General features: G+C 38.6%; 1 protein-coding gene and 1 non-coding gene across 2 annotated transcripts in view; one reads left to right on the top strand and one right to left on the bottom strand.

Moving 5' to 3' along the window:
• LOC138700411 (microtubule-associated protein futsch-like) overlaps nt 1–17,781 on the bottom strand; it is a 275,099-nt gene that overhangs the window by 151,440 nt on the left and 105,878 nt on the right. The gene's annotated exons all lie outside the window — the stretch shown is intronic.
• On the top strand, nt 15,522–15,593 carry TRNAN-AUU (transfer RNA asparagine (anticodon AUU)). The gene has a single exon. It is a non-coding gene; the product is annotated as a tRNA-Asn (tRNA).

The raw sequence follows: 17,781 nt of genomic DNA, 5'->3' as shown, positions 1-17,781 counted from the left end.
TTAAAATTATTCCAAGAATGTAGTCCATTCTCGAATCATGGAATTATCGACTTCATTGACTTGAAATGATGGTGGGGCTTGGTTCTGGCACATCTGATTATATTATTCCAGTCGTCAGGAATTTCAGTTTTTGATATTGTGTTTACAAGTCCCATATTCTTGTCACATTCCATGTAAGAATGTCCCCGGATAGGGATTGTGACATGAATTGAACTGAACCTCTTTTTCTCATGCACCATGTAATGGAGATATCTCACTACTATATAATTCTTGTTTTGACCATTACAGCAGTCACAGAACAGATCTAGATGGCGAACATTAGAAGATAATTCAAATTCGCAATAGTGAACCAAGAATGAAATTACTTCATTAGCACCATTTTTCCCAGTTTTTTTTTCTGTGTAAGTATAGAAAACTGATTTAGAATCAGACAATTGGTGCACATTAAATGAATAAAAAGATAATTGGCGCTTATAATATACAATGTTTAATGAGATGTTTGGTGTTGGCAGATTCTTCTGGTAGTCCATCACTAAACTCTCAACTTCTGCTGATTTCCTGCACCTGTTTTTAGATTTATTCTTACGCTGATAAAATGTTTGTGCCTTTGCAAGATGTACTTTGTTTTGAACTTCTAAATGCTTTATTTCCTGTTCAATCTCATTCTTCCTGGTTGTATTTCTTATGGGCAAGCTTTAACAACTCAGTACTTAATCCTTTTAACTTGGCTGCACATTCATCGCAAGATCCCGGGCCAGGTCGATGACATTTAAGTGTGCTTAAATGCGACAGGCTCATGTCAATAGATTTACTGGCATGTAAAAGAACTCCTGCGGGACAAAATTCCGGCACATCCGGCGACGCTGATATAACCTCTGCAGTTGCGAGCGTCGTTAAATAAAACATAACATTTTTTCATCGCAAGTACTGCACGTGTCACATCTTGGGTACCTAAATGATTTGTTGAACTCAGTGGAGAATAGTTCTATAAGTTTCATAAGTCTCAGAATGTTCATTATAGGCCTACAATCTCTTTACATTGAGGGTTTCAGGAAGATAAATTTTAGAAGTTTTCTCCATTGAGTAATGACTTGAACGACCTTTGAAAGATTTAATATGCTCAATGACTTCGTCATGTGTACCTGTGGATAGTTTGTGAGGACGATTTCCATATTTTCTCCTGTCATCAGTAGGTGCTAATCCAGAAAATTTCAAAGAACGCTGAATTGTTTGTAGTCTCTTCTTCGTTATTCCATGGACAGATAAGGATTTCTGACACACAACAAAATCACCAATTCTTCCGTCTTGAGCATCATCTTCATTCTTCCTGCTCCTTCTTCGTGATATTAGTTGAACAGTGATGAGGCCAGCAAGGTGAGAACTTTGTGCATTCCAATCAGCCAGTGCATTAAAGTCATGTATTACTTTCTGAATATCAAAGACTTGTAGTTTTTCAAAACATTTGTTTCTGCAATAACATTCTTTACCGGCTTCAAAACTTTAGGCACTTAACTTTTTCAAAGCATCATTAACAGATCCAAACCTCTTCCTCTTTTTTGTATTGATACAAAGAGATTCTGATACAGAGTCACACATGTTTGCACTTAAGTTGCTCTAGTAAAACTAACATGAATAATAATAATTCCTTTGTTGAAGCTAAATTTATTAGTGAGTATTGTGAACAATGGATTGTGATTTCAAAAGCTATAATATTCAATCAAATAGCAAGGAAAAATGAAAAACTGATTGTATGACCCCCTTCTTTCACTGTTCGACATGGAAATACCCCCTTCTTTCCCTGTACAAGGAATATTTAACCAGCAGTTATTCGGTAACTGAGAACTTTCTTCCCCTTTTCTAAGTGTAGAATGAATACACTTCCTATGAAGTATATAAGCGAATGGAAATCTGAATTTTGCCTAAAAGTGGACATCCCCCCTTTTTCCCCTGGACTCTATTTTACTATATGTTAATTTTTTTTCACTCAGACCATTGGCTCAACAGGTTTTAAACGTAAACAGACGACGTCAACATGCTATTGTATCTCCGTACAGTCAGAAGGAAAAGAAAAATAACGTACTGTAGTACATACCTTGCAAGGTTCAGTCCTCGTCATCATCGATGCAATTACCAGCGTTGCAGTAAACGACGATATATTCTCGTAAGTTGTCGAAGCTGAATCGTCTTTGCCTATCGCTTAAACAGTTTTTGTATCGAGAGAATTTCTGAAGAAAACCTCTAAAATGGGGATAACTCAATTTCTTTAGAGGAATATTTCTGCAGTGCTTGGGAAAAGTGACATAAGTCAGTTTCCACAAAATGTTTTTGATAATTTATTGACGACTTACGGAACATCTGCTTGCTTAGAAAAAAATACTTAAGTATTTCTCCCATTACAATAATTCATACAGAAAAAAAATCAAATCGACATAAACCAGTGTAAGTTTTCAATAAATTATCAAAAAAGGTTTGTGAAAACTGACTTATTTCACTTTTCCCGAGCACTGCAGATTTGTACTGAGCATCATGTTGCACGTGTCGTTAGACCCGCACAACTAAATGATGGTGATGATGATTATGATTATGATGATGATGATGATGATGTTGATAATGATGATGGTGTAGATGGTTCCTCAGATTTCATTTCAACGCATTTCCTGTGCGACGTACTGTTGCAATGTTTCTCTATAGCCTGAGTTGTTCTGGTTTTTATTTCAATTTTACATACATTACACACGATATTATCTTCGTTAATACATAAAATGTCACTCTCATACTTCTTAATTGCATTTCGTATCTCTGAGCGAATTTAACATTTTGCCATTATGAATGGATCAGCACAACATATTCAACGCGTACTAAATACTTGAACAGGATAACACAACTGCACCCATTGCGTTGCAATGTTACTATGAACAGATCGGGGTTCATTCGTTTTGTACGCTGCTGTACTCGCCAGGTACACAAAAGACGGACGGCTCGGCACGTGTCATATACTCTGACACGAAACAACTTCACTTTTCCTTAAATCATCCCGCATCCATTGTCTAGTAATAGCCATTTTGTGGCACGACTTAGAACATAGCATCTTCAAGTATATAGAAGAGTATGTGATTTTAATTTACTTCCATGGAAATAATTTATTATGCCGCGTAGGAAATCGTATAAAAATTAGTTTTTACATGACTTAAATTACGTGTAATTTGCGTCATGTGATTTACGCGGCCAATTCTGGTGGTTTTACGAAATTACGCGTTTGGACGCCCCTGTGTAAATCGCTCCCAACACCGCTCCGCCCTACTTCTAGGCTCAAGTACATAATTTGAGCCGTTGGAGCGGACATTGCAAAGTGTTCGTCAACTTGAAAATTTGGGGAACTAAACAGTGGCAGCATAGAGGAGCCGAGCCAAGTCCGGGCCGCAGTCAAGCTGCCTGTTTGATAATGAGTGATCCACTGTCACACATCCTGTCAAAATATACTCACAAAGTTGGTTTTTAGCACGGAAACGAAGACATTCAACTATGATCATTCATTTTCTTTGTTATGAAACGGTAGACAGATATACACACAAGTTTAGTAGAGGCCGTTGTTGAAAAAGCAATAGTATAAACATTAAATATCACTAGAGTCGACGGCAATTCGGAAGGCGGTAGTCTGCTAGCGTTTGCGTCGAGACAGATAGAGAGAGCAAGACAGCGTACAACACTGCCACATAGTACTTCACGCGCACATGTAATACAAATAACGTAGGAGAGAATAATTTAAATTATCAAAAGACAATAATGACCTTAGCCGTTGGTTACTGTAAACATGACATCAAACATAAACTCTTTCCTTCGCTAACAGAATTCTTTGCACGGTTCTCAATCCCACACCACATGCTTCTGCAGTCGTTTCTTGCACGTTGGCAACGTTGCATCAAGATGGCCGGCAGCATTCTGCTCGTTAACGTTTTCAAAACAATTATGCACCTTAAACAATATTTTCCGCGCCTGGGTGTGCAATACTTGTCTTTTTACAGTCTCTTCTTCCATTTATTTATCTTACATACAGACAGTAAATGTTAGTTTTAATTATTCAATGTATTGAAACACTCACACGTAAACAAACGAACTCTGGAAGTACTTGTTACAGACTGATTCCAATTGGTTCTACTGTACAAGCTTGTGACGTCACATACCAGAAATGCTACAGCGCATATAGCAGCCGACCGCCTTCCGAACTGCCGCCTAGTCTAGAAGGAGATGAAGCTATGGTAGCTTGTTACAGTAGTACTTTGGAGTGCTGTAAAAAATTTAGTTCGCCTTGCTTTCAGATGGTCACCCCGATTCCTTCGTCGTCTCAACATGTGAACAAGATGGCGCAGAGAGGTCAAAGGCCATAGTCCAGCCCAGAACCTACAGCCTCATATTCGTGAGTTTCGCATATGCTTTTTTTTAATTAAGTAAACTTTATTGTACATAAATAAGTACATTATAGTTGGGAATAACAGGAACAGAGAAAGGAAAACAAACAAACAAAAAATAACTTGACACTTGTTTATGGGTATTGCCCACTGGTAATCCCAAAAGTACCCTATAGCCTCATATCACAATGCCGTTTTCTTTTTAGTCGTCTATGTGCTGGATCTTGCGGTTGATTAGTGGCAATTACTCGAAGTGGCGGATTAATGTGGTTTAGGAAGGAGTTGTACAGTCTGATGTAGCTCTGTCTTAGGACCTCCATCACCTCAGGAATACAGAGATCATCGTGCAGGTTCTTGTTGCTGATATACCAAGGTGCACCAGACATCAGCCTCAAATAGCGATTTTGCATGACCTGTATTCTTCTTATTTGTGATGCAGAAGCAGATCCCCAAATTGAACATCCATATTGCCACACAAGGCTCACAATTGAAATATAGACAAGTCTCTTGTAGTGTAGAGGTAATGGAGATTTGTCTCGAATAATGTGTTTTAGCGGGTAGATTCTGAGTCTAATTCTTTTAATAATAGCTGATATGTGGTTATGCCAAGTAAGTTTGCTATCTAAGATTAATCCAGGATATCTGACAGATTGAGCCATTGGTACTACTGAACCACATAATATTACTGGATAATTTACAGTATTTCTCTTATAAGTACATCTGACTAAATTTCGCATGGGCTATATTATTACTTTAAATTCTAGAATAGACGTTTCACGTAATCAAAGGAATTTCCTTAAACCCTCAATCAAAGAACTATCAATTTTACAGTTAAGGTGATTACGAACTACTGAAAAATGAAAAGGAATATTGCAATTAAAAAAATCATATCGTCATTTATTCTTAAACATAGTTACGTAATAGACTACATAAAAGTTTTTCTAGGATATTATTGAGGGTATTCTTAAGTAACACCACCAAACAGAAAGAAAAGAAACGTTAGAGATAAAAATTAGAATTATCTAATTACACAACGAAGGAGATTGACAAGTTTTTAAAGTAACATTACTACTGAGTTGTATTTACGCGAATATTTCCAAAAGCTTACCACTTTCTCTGGCATGCTTCGATTGCAATTATCAATTTTGTTTCGTGGTAGTTCATTGAACGTTATGGGTTGTATCTCTGTAAGTTCTCTGTTGTCAAGTTACCTTTGAAGCATATAGCAGAGAAGTTCAAAATTGCATTTAAGTCAGGAGAGCGAGGTGGACGTGAAAGATGATTGATCTGAAGATCTTCCAGGGCTGCCATGACTACTGCAGCTCAAAGTGCATATGCATTATCATCAAGAAATAAGAAAATCTCTTGACCAACTACATCACGTCTATGTGAAATGTACTCATTGCTGATCTCCTCTGCATACTTTTAAATTCTTATTGCTCCAGTGATTATGAAGTCGGTTCACCAGCCTGAGGACACATCTGCCCAAACCATAACACCCTCACCACCATAGGGAACTACTTGCTGAGCAGATTGCAGCAACATTCGATTACCAGCATATATGTATATTCTCTGACGTCTGTTGCCATTTTTAGAGTATCTGGACTCGTCAGTAAACAGGGCATTTTCCCATAGGGTACCTTCTTCGATTCTTCCGCGATGGGTTGGTGTGAGTGCTAGACGTCGTAACGGTCTGTAGGAGGTCAAATCTTCTTCCCAGAATCTGTTTATAATCGTTTGATCTGATACCATAAGGCCAGCAGCATCCTGTTATAAATGTCTGGATGTAGCAAACGTTGAATGATGTTGAATGATGTGTCGAGGAGTAGTCTTACGATTTTGTCCACTGCTAGGTCTACTGATCACCAAACGAGAAAGTAAGCTAGAAATCACACTCTGAGATGTACCCATCAAATCTGCAATAGGCCTATCGGTCTGACGTTCACCTCGCTGTTGTAATCTAGCTACAATTTCAATCTAATCCCATGAAAGATGATGCCTCTCATGTTAAATCAAAGAAGATTGATGAAAAATAAGTCTTATTGTGTTAAAACACAATTAAAAAGAAATTAAAACTTGAACATGTGAAATCTGTACACAGATTCATTATTTACAAAATAAACTATTGCATCGAGAGCTTCAGAAGCAAAGGGATATAAGTGCACTTTAATTACTTTTGAAAAAATAGGATTGAAAATGTTTAAGCTTTCGTAAATTCCGTGAAGTTTTAGTTTTAAATTTTAATATGTGATGTCGTCAAAAGACATATCCCTTTCCCACTAAAATGTTTTATGCTTTAATTTACCCTGGATGCACTTAACTAATTTTTTTTAGAAATGCCACTTGTATCTCTTTGCTTCTGACCCCCTCAATATGTTTGAAATTCTTCTTGTTATGCAACATTCTGTTGTTTTCATAGATATGAAGATACTGCACAATTTATATGGAAATGTTATCTGGGAGTATTCAATATTGCAATATCCCTGTTTATTTTGAATAGTTTATTTTACGTGTATCATTTCCGATTGAACTGACTCGTGGATATTAAATATGAACGAAATCCGTCTAAAAGTTATAGAGAAATCGTTGTACCTAGAGCGTAGGCCGTAAAACAACTTTCCTTGCATCAGGGTTGCCGAAAGGGTTTTATTTTCATAAAAATATCGAAATCGTTATTTCGCAGCACACAACATCGTATTCAGAAAGTACAATATAGCGTCATCTAACTACATTGATTGATATTTGCAGTCTTTACCGTGCTACACAGTCTAGTACATATACAGTCACGAAGCTTGAGTTGTGAGGGTGCTAGGAACAATAGACTGTGCTGGTACTATTTCGCATTGTCTGTAATGAGGCGATATTAGCGATCCTACTGGTGAGCAACTATCTATGGATGCATATTTACTACGTATTGAGCTTCGTGACTGTATATACCCTACTAGACCGGTCCACACCTGTGGAGTAACGGTCAGCGCGTCTGGCCACGAAACCAGGTGGCCCGGGTTCGATTCCCGGTCGGAGCAAGTTATCTGGTTGAGGTTTTTTCCGGGGTTTTCCCTCAACCCAAGATGAGCAAATGCTGGGTAACTTTCGGTGCTGGACCCCGGACTCATTTCACCGGCATTATTACCTTCATCTTATTCAGACGCTAAATAACCTAAGCTGTTGATAAAGCGTCGTAAAATAACCTACTAAAGAAGTATACTAGATGTTGACAGTGATGTCAACTGATGCCCATAGGAGCAAGCGCGCGCTTTAGAGCCCAGGAGAACCTGAGCGCTTTACAAAGGAAAGAGACAGACGAAAGAGGCAGTATATACTGCTTGGTCGAGCTATATACAGGGATGGCCAGCACTGATAAAGGGAAGAGATCTTTTTAAAACTGTATGCATGTTAATTTTTAGATTTGTCTGAGAAGTATAAGTGCATTATAAGAATGTAAGTTTTAATTTTAATGCTCATTTTTCACAAGTTTGCTTTTTTATTCAAAAGGAATATTGTCTCAACTTTTTTACAGAAAAGTGAAATTTTCAGATATGTTTGTTTAGTAGCCTTACAGGTATTAAAACAATGTTTTCGTAAATCTAATATATCGTAAATAAGTATTACTGAAGATAGTGTATTCAAATGTTTGAAAATATTCGCATGGAAATTGTTTGTAAGGAAATGAATTAACAAAGCATATACTGTTACATCACAAACAAAAGATATGTGCCTATGTGTTGGTAAAAACGTCAGCTCTATAGCTTCAACAGATTTCGACATAATTTAATATTCTGATAACAGAAAGTTGCGCACCAATATCACCTAAAAGCATAATGCGATAAGAGTTTTATTATGTAATATTAGTTACAGTTAAAACATATACCTAGACAACTTTGCTTTGTACTATAATATTGTTTTGATTACTTTTATAAGGGTAAAGATACCATCAGTATCAATTTCAACTTATCATGTCATATTCAGTGTCTTTCTTTGGGATAACACTTTCTTTATGAATGATGTGTTTAATTCACTTAGTACAATATAGTTGTAGTTATTATGGAATTTGTGTGAATATTCCTTCTTTACTCTTTATTATGTTATTAACGTTTAAAACACAACTGCAATATTAGGCTCAGAAATAGGTGTTAGTACTTTTGTTTTACAGACAATATAGAAAGTAACAAACAGAAAGAAGCCATATAAAAGTAACGACATAAAATTTCACGTTCCGTATGAAGTTTCTGCACCACTGTTTTCTTAATCCAACAGGCTGCTTATTCCTCCTAGCAATCGTAGCGCTTAATGCCCGCGCACTACTTCAAGGCCAGAAAAATGTGCTTACTTTGACATCACTGTACTAGACTGTGGTGCTACCACACAGTTCACGTGGACTCTCCAGATTTTGAAGTCAGGTCCCCGTTTTTCCGATTACATGTCTATCGGGGATCGAAACCTGGTCCGTTTGGTGAGAACCCGTCAGCTGACTGAGCGAACCCTATTATCGGCCTCATGAGTAGAGAAAGGATCCATTTGGAAGCTAAATGGCATCATTAAACAAAGCACTGCACACGAGTGTTTCCATGGCGACACACATCGCCGCCCCACTTGTCCACGCTTCACAGTCCCAAATACTGAAGAGAGTGAAGAGCGCCGTTCTTGTTACACGATGACGGCCTCCTTTCAACTCCTCGCTACTGCTTCGAGCCCGTAACTCGATAATTTCCGTCAGCTACGCTCATGTCTATAGGGAGCTGGAATGTGAACAAGTCAATAATATTTATTTCATATCATAACGCATCGGATATTTCTTTTCCAGGAGCTATAACTAAACCGTGTTCTGATAAATTAGGCCTATATTGATTATGAGCTTTTAAGTTTAATAATATGGAGTTCTGTGCCATATAACTGTTATTTCTGCATTTGTTATAAATGCATCAAATATCCAATATACACGCAGTGACAAATAAAAAACGAGTCGCTTTAATTTCATTACATTTTATTAGCTTTGTCATCTAGTCTGCTGTCAAAAAATCTGAAAGTTAGAATTTATAAAATAGTTATATTGCCGGTTGTTCTGTATGGCTGTGAAACTTGGACTCTCACTTTGAGAGAGGAATAGAGATTTGGGGTTTTTGAGAGTAAGGTTCTTAGGAAAATATTTGGGACTAAAAGGGATGAAGTTACAGGAGAATGGAGAAAGTTACACAACGCACAGCTGCACGAATTGTATCATTCACCTGACATAATTAGGAACATTAAATCCAGACGTTTGAGATGGGCAGGGCCTGTAGCACGTATGGGCGAATCCAGAAATGCATAGACTATAGAGTGTTAGCTGGGAGGCCAGAGGGGAAAAGATCTTTGGGGAGGCCGAGACGTAGATGGGAAGATAATATTAAAATGGATTTGAGGGAGGTGGGGTATGATGATAGAGAATGGATTAATCTTGCTCAGGAGAGGGACCAATCGCGGGCCTATGTGAGGGCGGCAATGAACCTCTGGGTTCCTTAAAAGCAAGTAAGTAAGTAAGTACATTTTATTAATAATTGAAATCCACACCTGTCGAGTAACGGTTCGCGCGCCTGGCCGCAAAACCAGGTGGCCCGGGTTCGAATCCCGGTCGGGGCAAGTTACCTGGTTGAGATTTTTTCCGGGGTTTTCCCTCAACCAAATATGAGCAAATGCTGGATAACTACTGGTGCTGGACCCCGAACTCATTTCACCGGCATTATCACCTTCATCTCATTCAGAAGCTAAATAACCTGAGATGTTGATACAGCGTCGTAAAATAATCTACTTAAAAATATTTGAAAAATATAAAGTACGCATTGAATTGTTACATCGAAGGACATTATTATATCATACCACTTCAGTTACTGAGCGTATTAATGTCTTCACGATATTTAACAAGTAGATTATCGATTAAATTACATTACACTGCAGACAACTGAAGAGAAGACTGAATATAGGATATAGGCCTACTTTGTTTCTGGAATCTGTAGAGTATAGGAGACGAAAAAAGTCCTTTGCGCAAGTGGTGAGTGGAAAGGGCCAGCCAGTATTGCCAGAAACTCCACCTTGACTTTTCCCACAATGAAGCATAAAATTTCCCACACAACTGAGATTTTCCCCACAACCTAAATAAACACATACTAACAAAAAAAAACATAATAATTACTCGTGCGATTCACGACAGGAAGAACTTGGCTGTAAGATCAAATTGCGCATGCAGTCTTAGCTGTGGCTCTGAACCGTGCTGATCACACAAGTAGGGAGGTCAGCAATGTGTCTGTCAAGCGTTGTTGTGAAGGATAGGCTATACACTCCTCTACAAGAGAGAGAGAGAGAGAGAGAGAGAGAGAGAGAGAGGAAAAAAGAAAGAGAGAGAGAAAAATAAGTTATAATTGCATAATGTAATCTGCCGTTATGAACGAGAATGATAATATTAATATAAATTTTAATGAAAACGTTTTACATTTCCTGTGTAATATTAAGTAGTTTTCTAACCAGTTAATTGTCGCTCTTGTCTAGTAATTTATCACAAAAATTCTTCTTATCTAATTGATAGGCTGCCAAACTGGTAAATAATGTCTATTACTGTTATAAACAGAGACCGGAAGTTTAGGCATTATGAATCATTAAAATAGGCTGGCAAAAAGGCATCATAAATAGCTAAAATAGGCAGGCAAAAAGGCATTATAAATAGCTAAAATACGTATTAAAAGGCAATTACAAAAACCTTGCATTAGATCCACAACCTTGCACTTTTCACAAAGGGATTTCGGCAGCAAGAAAAGCTTTACATAAGTCGAATGCAAATTGAGATTTTCGACTCGATGTTGCAATTATTGTTGGAAGCAAAGGAATCTTCTTCCCAGTAGCCTTGGAAAGTGCAATTTTTGTGTTTGGTTGTACTGATATGTTGCGATATGAAATATTTTAGCTAGCTACAACAACGTCGCAATGAAAATTGAAAAAAAATAACCGTTAAAAATAACGTCAGACTCGCACTCATTGTTGCCTTATCAAATAAACACAAGCGATAATTAAAACGCTTACTGTTATACATTTTTGCACGGCAGCACTCCCTGTTGCAAAGAGAATATGAACTGACTGAAAGACAATAATATACAGTACATTCGATGAAGTCACTTTCATAGTAGCGGTTATAAAAATAAATTAAAATTTACCTGTAAGTAATTTTTAATAATGAATTAATAAATAATAAATAAATAATCAAATAAAGGCAAAAAAACATTTATTTTGTAAATTAGGCATTTATATTTAAAAAAGGCAGGAAATGGTAACATAAAGCTGTGACGTTTCAATCACGAAGGTATAATTCCTACAGATTTACTTTCAAAATGAAGACAGATTTAACACCTTTAAAAAGGCATTCTGCCAAAGTTCCGGTCTCTGGTTATAAATACAGTAGCGTGCAAATTAATCCGAACACGACATATTTTTATATTTTCTGTCATTGTTGGCCTCACAGCTGCTCATACCGCTTTAATTGACATCTGTAGTACGTGTAATTCCACTGTTGAAGGTCTGCCGTTATTATTTTTTTTTTATAATATATGACATTTTGCCTGTCGTTTTGTTTTGTACTTATAAGCATTTCAGTTGTGTTGAAGACTTAATACTGCAATCCTGTGTACATTCTGTCGTCTTCACAAATGGATACAACTCCACGAAAACTATCTAAAATTATAACATTAGCAGAGCATTCTTCTATGACACAGATGCAAATTGCTGCAGAATGTCACATCGGTTTGGCTACTGTTAATTCGATCATAAAACGATACAGGGAGACTGGATCCATCACACCCCAGAAAAAAGGAAACTGTGGCCAGAAAAGGAAGACTTCACCTGCAGATGATCGTTTAATTGTCAGGAAAAGTAAATTAAATCCTAGACTAACTGCTGTCGACTTAACTCGCAAGTTAATGGCTACCACTGGGGCGAATATTCACGTCACAACAGTGCGGCGTAGGCTTTTGGAAGCTGGACGAAGGGATCGTAAGCCTATTAAGAAGCAATTGCTAACTCCTGTTATGTGCAAAAAACGCTTAATGTGGGCAAAATTACATCAACACTGGACAGTGAATGACTGGAAGAATGTACTTTTTTCGATGAGTCTCATTTCGAGGTCCACGGCCACCGTGTTTCTTACGTACGGAAAGGATCCGAAAAAGTAACAGCAGCTCGTCTCCAACAAGCACCCAAATACCCCCCTAAAGTAATGTTTTGGGGTTGTTTTACATATGAAGGGCCTGGAGCATTAATACCTATCAAGAGAATGATGAATTCTGACAAATATATTCACCTATTGGGAACCAGAATCGTACTCCAGCTGAAAAATCATTTCCGGATGGCAGAAGTGTGTTCCAACAAGACCTGGCACCATGCCATACGTCTCGAAAAACTACAGAATTCTTCAACAAGAAGAATATTCAGGTACTCCCCTGGCCAGGCAACTCACCCGACATCAACCCCATTGAGAACTTGTGGTCAATTTGTAAAAGAAGAATGCAAAAAATGGATTGTTCTACAAAGGAGAAGATGATTTCTGCCCTCATTGGTGTATGGTTTCGCGATGAAGAAATGAAGAATATTTGTGGGAAATTAGTGGAATCCATGCCAAATCGTCTCAGAGCTGTTATTAGGAACAAGGGAGGCCACATAGATTACTGAGGTATGTCTTAGATCCTTTTTTTTATCCTGTTTGACTGTTTTTGCATAAGTAATTACGTTGTTCGGATTAATTTGCACGCTACTGTAACTGTAATAAGTATAACAATAACGAACTACTATACAAAATATAGTTAACACTAAAGACATGGTTGTTATTGTTTTACGTGGTGCAAAAATGAGGAGACCATAGAAATAAGAAATACGGAAAATCGAAATACAAGAATCCCGGAAAATGTGTTAAGACCAGCCGAGAACAATAGGTTCAAAATCACGAAGAGAATCTTCAGTATTGAGAACTACAATGCTGGGAAGTCCGTGCCTCCTGACGAGAGGGTTTCGGGTGGAATTCCCCGGTTATTTCTCGCGCACGCCACGTGTCCTCTACTCACCATCCTCACCTACTGTATAATAAGGGGAAATTAATTCCGCTTTAGAAAAATCGTCACCACAAAAGTAGAATGAACTATATCGCCAAATAGAGGAAGATCTTCATTGAGTATTCTTGTGTGGCACGAAGCTCAGTGGAGGCCCCCGGACCACTGGTTGCGTAACAGGACGACGCACAATGGAATTCATCATCCACCCTCGCCAGCCTCCGCACGCCTCTCCCCTCTCGGCGCGGAGGCTCCCCCGCAACTTTCTCTGTATTGATTACGCACCCGAGGTAGGCACGCACGCACGCACTGCGTGTGTAGCAATGCTTCCAGGCCGTTGCATCCACACACCAAACTGCACCGACGACACCAATTGCACGTACGGCACGTTACCGATATAGCGAATTAATGTGTCTCCATGGGAACTATGGCTGTCGGCAGATGCAACCAGTTCAGTGGCGCTGCCTGGTATCAGTGGCGGATGTGGAGGAGTTTACATCTCTCTCAAGACAGTGATGAAGTGGGCCGGTATGAGCCGGATACACATCCGAAACCTGGGAAACGAGTCGTGAATAAAATAACATGCGACTTTAATGTAGCTATATACCTTTACATATAGTCACCATCCATCCCAGGCCATCGGCGAGGCTCAGACGGTTAAGGCGCTTGCCTCGGGCGCGGGTTCAATCCCCGCTTGGGCTGTTTACCTGGTTGGGTTTTTCCGAGGTTTTCCCCAACCGTAAGGTGAATTCCAGGTAATTTATGGCGAATCCTGGGCCTCATCTCGCCAAATACCATTTCGCTATCACCAACTCATCGACGCTAAACAACTTAGTAGTTGATACAGCGTCGTTAAATAACCAATTAAAAAAACCATCCATCCCAAACGTCCACCGTTTGTTAAAATTCTATTTTGTTAACTTTTGATTTATTAATATTAAATTATTTTATTGGAATTTTTTATTAAATTGTTTTTTATTTGTAATTATGATGAAGTTCCTTTTAAAACTTGAGAAAAACAGGTTATATCTTTTCATTAAACCCCAAAACTAATACAGTAGAACTTGGTTATAACGACATCCAAGGGACCTTGAAAATTATGTTGTTATAAACGAATGTCGTAGTAACCGAGATTCATATTATCAATCTAGTGAGGTGGAAAATGAAAAATAATAAACATAATTAGGCTCAGTAGCTCAGTGGTAGAGCGCTGGTACGTTCAACCAGAGGTCCCGGGATCGATACCCGGCCCCGGAACAATTTTTCCCTTGAAATTATTCAAATCTGCTTTACAGGGAGCTTCACCTGAAAGACTAGATTTGCATAATATATACGTCACTGTGTACGTTAACAAAAACCACAATTCCAAGTCACACAGAGATTGTGTGCACTCGTTGTGGGTCTCTGGCGTTTCGTCAGCCCACGCGAGTTGTGTGGATATAAAGGGAAAAGTTGAGACGGTGTCGGGTGGAGTTCCCGGGTAGCTCAGTGGTAGAGCGCTGGTACGTTCAACCAGAGGTCCCGGGATCGATACCCGGCCCCGGAACAATTTTTCCCTTGAAATTATTCAAATCTGCTTTACAGGGAGCTTCACCTGAAAGACTAGATTTGCATAATATATAACGTCACTGTGTACGTTAACAGAAAACCACAATTCCAAGTCACACAGAGATTGTGTCCACTCGTTGTGGGTCTCTGGCGTTTCGTCAGCCCACGCGAGTTGTGTGGATATAAAGGGAAAAGTTGAGACGGTGTCGGGTGGAGTTCCCGGGTAGCTCAGTGGTAGAGCGCTGGTACGTTCAACCAGAGGTCCCGGGATCGATACCCGGCCCCGGAACAATTTTTCCCTTGAAATTATTCAAATCTGCTTTACAGGGAGCTTCACCTGAAAGACTAGATTTGCATAATATATAACGTCACTGTGTACGTTAACAGAAAACCACAATTCCAAGTCACACAGAGATTGTGTCCACTCGTTGTGGGTCTCTGGCGTTTCGTCAGCCCACGCGAGTTGTGTGGATATAAAGGGAAAAGTTGAGACGGTGTCGGGTGGAGTTCCCGGGTAGCTCAGTGGTAGAGCGCTGGTACATTCAACCAGAGGTCCCGGGATCGATACCCGGCCCCGGAACAATTTTTCCCTTGAAATTATTCATAATTAGGCTTATTTTAGATTTATGTATACACTTTTAAGCATACCATGAACACAATAAAATACATGTACAATTATAAATACAGTATTCTGTATTAAAACAGTTTGTTCATTACTCACAAACTTATTTACTGAGGAGTGAAGTAATCAGTCATTTTACTCTGTTGTCTCCTACTTGCCCAATATACACTTTCTAAATTAAATTCTATGTTCATTATTTCAGTTGCAATTTCACTGCTCCTTCTCCTAGCTTCATACTCCCTCCTCTAGCTTCACAGAAATGTTCACAATTCTAATGGCTTCTAAAGTGTCACTCACTTCTTTTAGTGGCCATACTGCGTTAAAATGCGTGCACTTAGTGAAAATTTCCAGTCGAAACTGACCGCATGCAGGTACCATTAATACCGCATGAATTCGGCAGGTTACAATGGGATGAGGAATCTGCCTGCATTCCAGGGGTCTATGATAGAAGGGAACAGTAAAGGATTTGCCAGATTTCAGCAAAATATTTCTTAAAATACTTTGGTTCTTGTATTCCAAACTGAGGTTGAAAATGACGTTACATCCGAGGTAGACGCATATACGTTTGTCGTATTAAGCAAGGTAGAAAAGCATACGTCTTATGGGTAATTAGTTGGAACCACAGAATATTTGACGTTATAGGCGAGGTGTCGCATAAAACGAGGTCGTTATAACCAAGTTCTACTGTATTTTACATAAAATACTTTCTGAAATTGCTGTGGAATAACGGTTAGCACGTGAAACGAGCTGGCTCAGGTTCAAATCCTGGTTGGGCAAGTTACCTGGTTGAGGTTTTTTCAAAGGTATTCCCTCAACCGATCGAAGCAGAATTGCTGGGTAATTTTAGTAATTGGACTTCGGATTCATTTCGCCACCATAATTACACTTCCCCTGTTTCATCATCATCTACTCCGTTTCTTTCCTGGGTTTTCGGGCTTGTTCCGATGTCTGTGGTCCGCCACGGAACTTGGATCCCGTCGATATGTTATTGGTGGTAGCGCTCATGGTAACTCATGGTGAGACCGTAGTTGAGGGACCGCGGTGAGGTCAAGTAAAGGGATCATGTAGACTTTTAGGGGAGTTCGGTGGCGGCATGTCTGTAGCGCGGGGGGAGGGGCCTTAAGGCATGCACACCATTCATCCGGGGTAGTAGAATGGGCCTGTGTGCTAGGACAGTCCCAAGCCGTGCCCTCCCCTGAAGGGGGAATAATAGTTTATTATATTTCCTTTACATTTAATTACATATTATGAAGACGATGAAAACTCCTTTACATAGGTAACTTTAATGAAGTTGTTATACATTTTTCATATAAGAAGTCAATATCTTGTAATAATTCGGATGGACACGATCAGTGACGTACGCAGAATTCTGTCAAAGGGGTTATTATTAAAATTCTTTACAACTTTCATTATCCACATTTTAAATTAAGACCGGAAGTTTAGGCATTATGAATCATTAAAATAGGCAGGCAAAAGGGCATCATAAATAGCTAAAAATACGCAATAAAAGCCAATTACAAAAACCTTGCACTAGATCCACAACCTTGCACTTTCCACAAAGGAACTTCGGCAGCAAGAAAAATAAGTCGAATGCAAATTGAGATTTTCAACTCGATATTGCAATTACTGTTGGAAGCAAAGAAATCTTCTTCCCAGTAGCATTGGAAAGTGCATTTTTGTGTTTGGTTGTACTGATATGTTGCGATATGAAATATTCAGCTAGCTACAACAATAACTACTGAAGCTTTCCTGGCGACGTGATAATTCTAAATTTTCTCGGGCTTCCAGCCATGTCATAAGTCGGTAGATCACCAACTTATGACCTAACTGGAAGCCCGAGAAAATTTCGAATTAGCTACAACAACGTCGCAATGAAAACTGAAAGAAAAATAACCGTTAAAAATAACGTTAGACCCGCACTCATTGTTGCCTTGTCAAATAAACACAAGCGATAATTAAAACACTTACTGTTATACATTTTTGCACGGCTTGCACTTATTGCTGCAAAGAAAATATGAACTGACTGAAAGACAATAATATACATTCGGTGAAGTCACTTTCATTTTAGCGGTTATAGAAATATATTAAAATATACCTGTAGGCAATTTTAATAATGAATTAATAAATAATAGATAAATAATCAAAT

This window comes from Periplaneta americana, chromosome 5 (genome assembly GCF_040183065.1).
Source record: "Periplaneta americana isolate PAMFEO1 chromosome 5, P.americana_PAMFEO1_priV1, whole genome shotgun sequence".
Lineage (NCBI taxonomy): Eukaryota > Metazoa > Arthropoda > Insecta > Blattodea > Blattidae > Periplaneta > Periplaneta americana.
The sequence above is the reverse complement of the archived record's forward strand: the minus strand, read 5'-3'. Positions and strand labels throughout refer to the sequence as shown.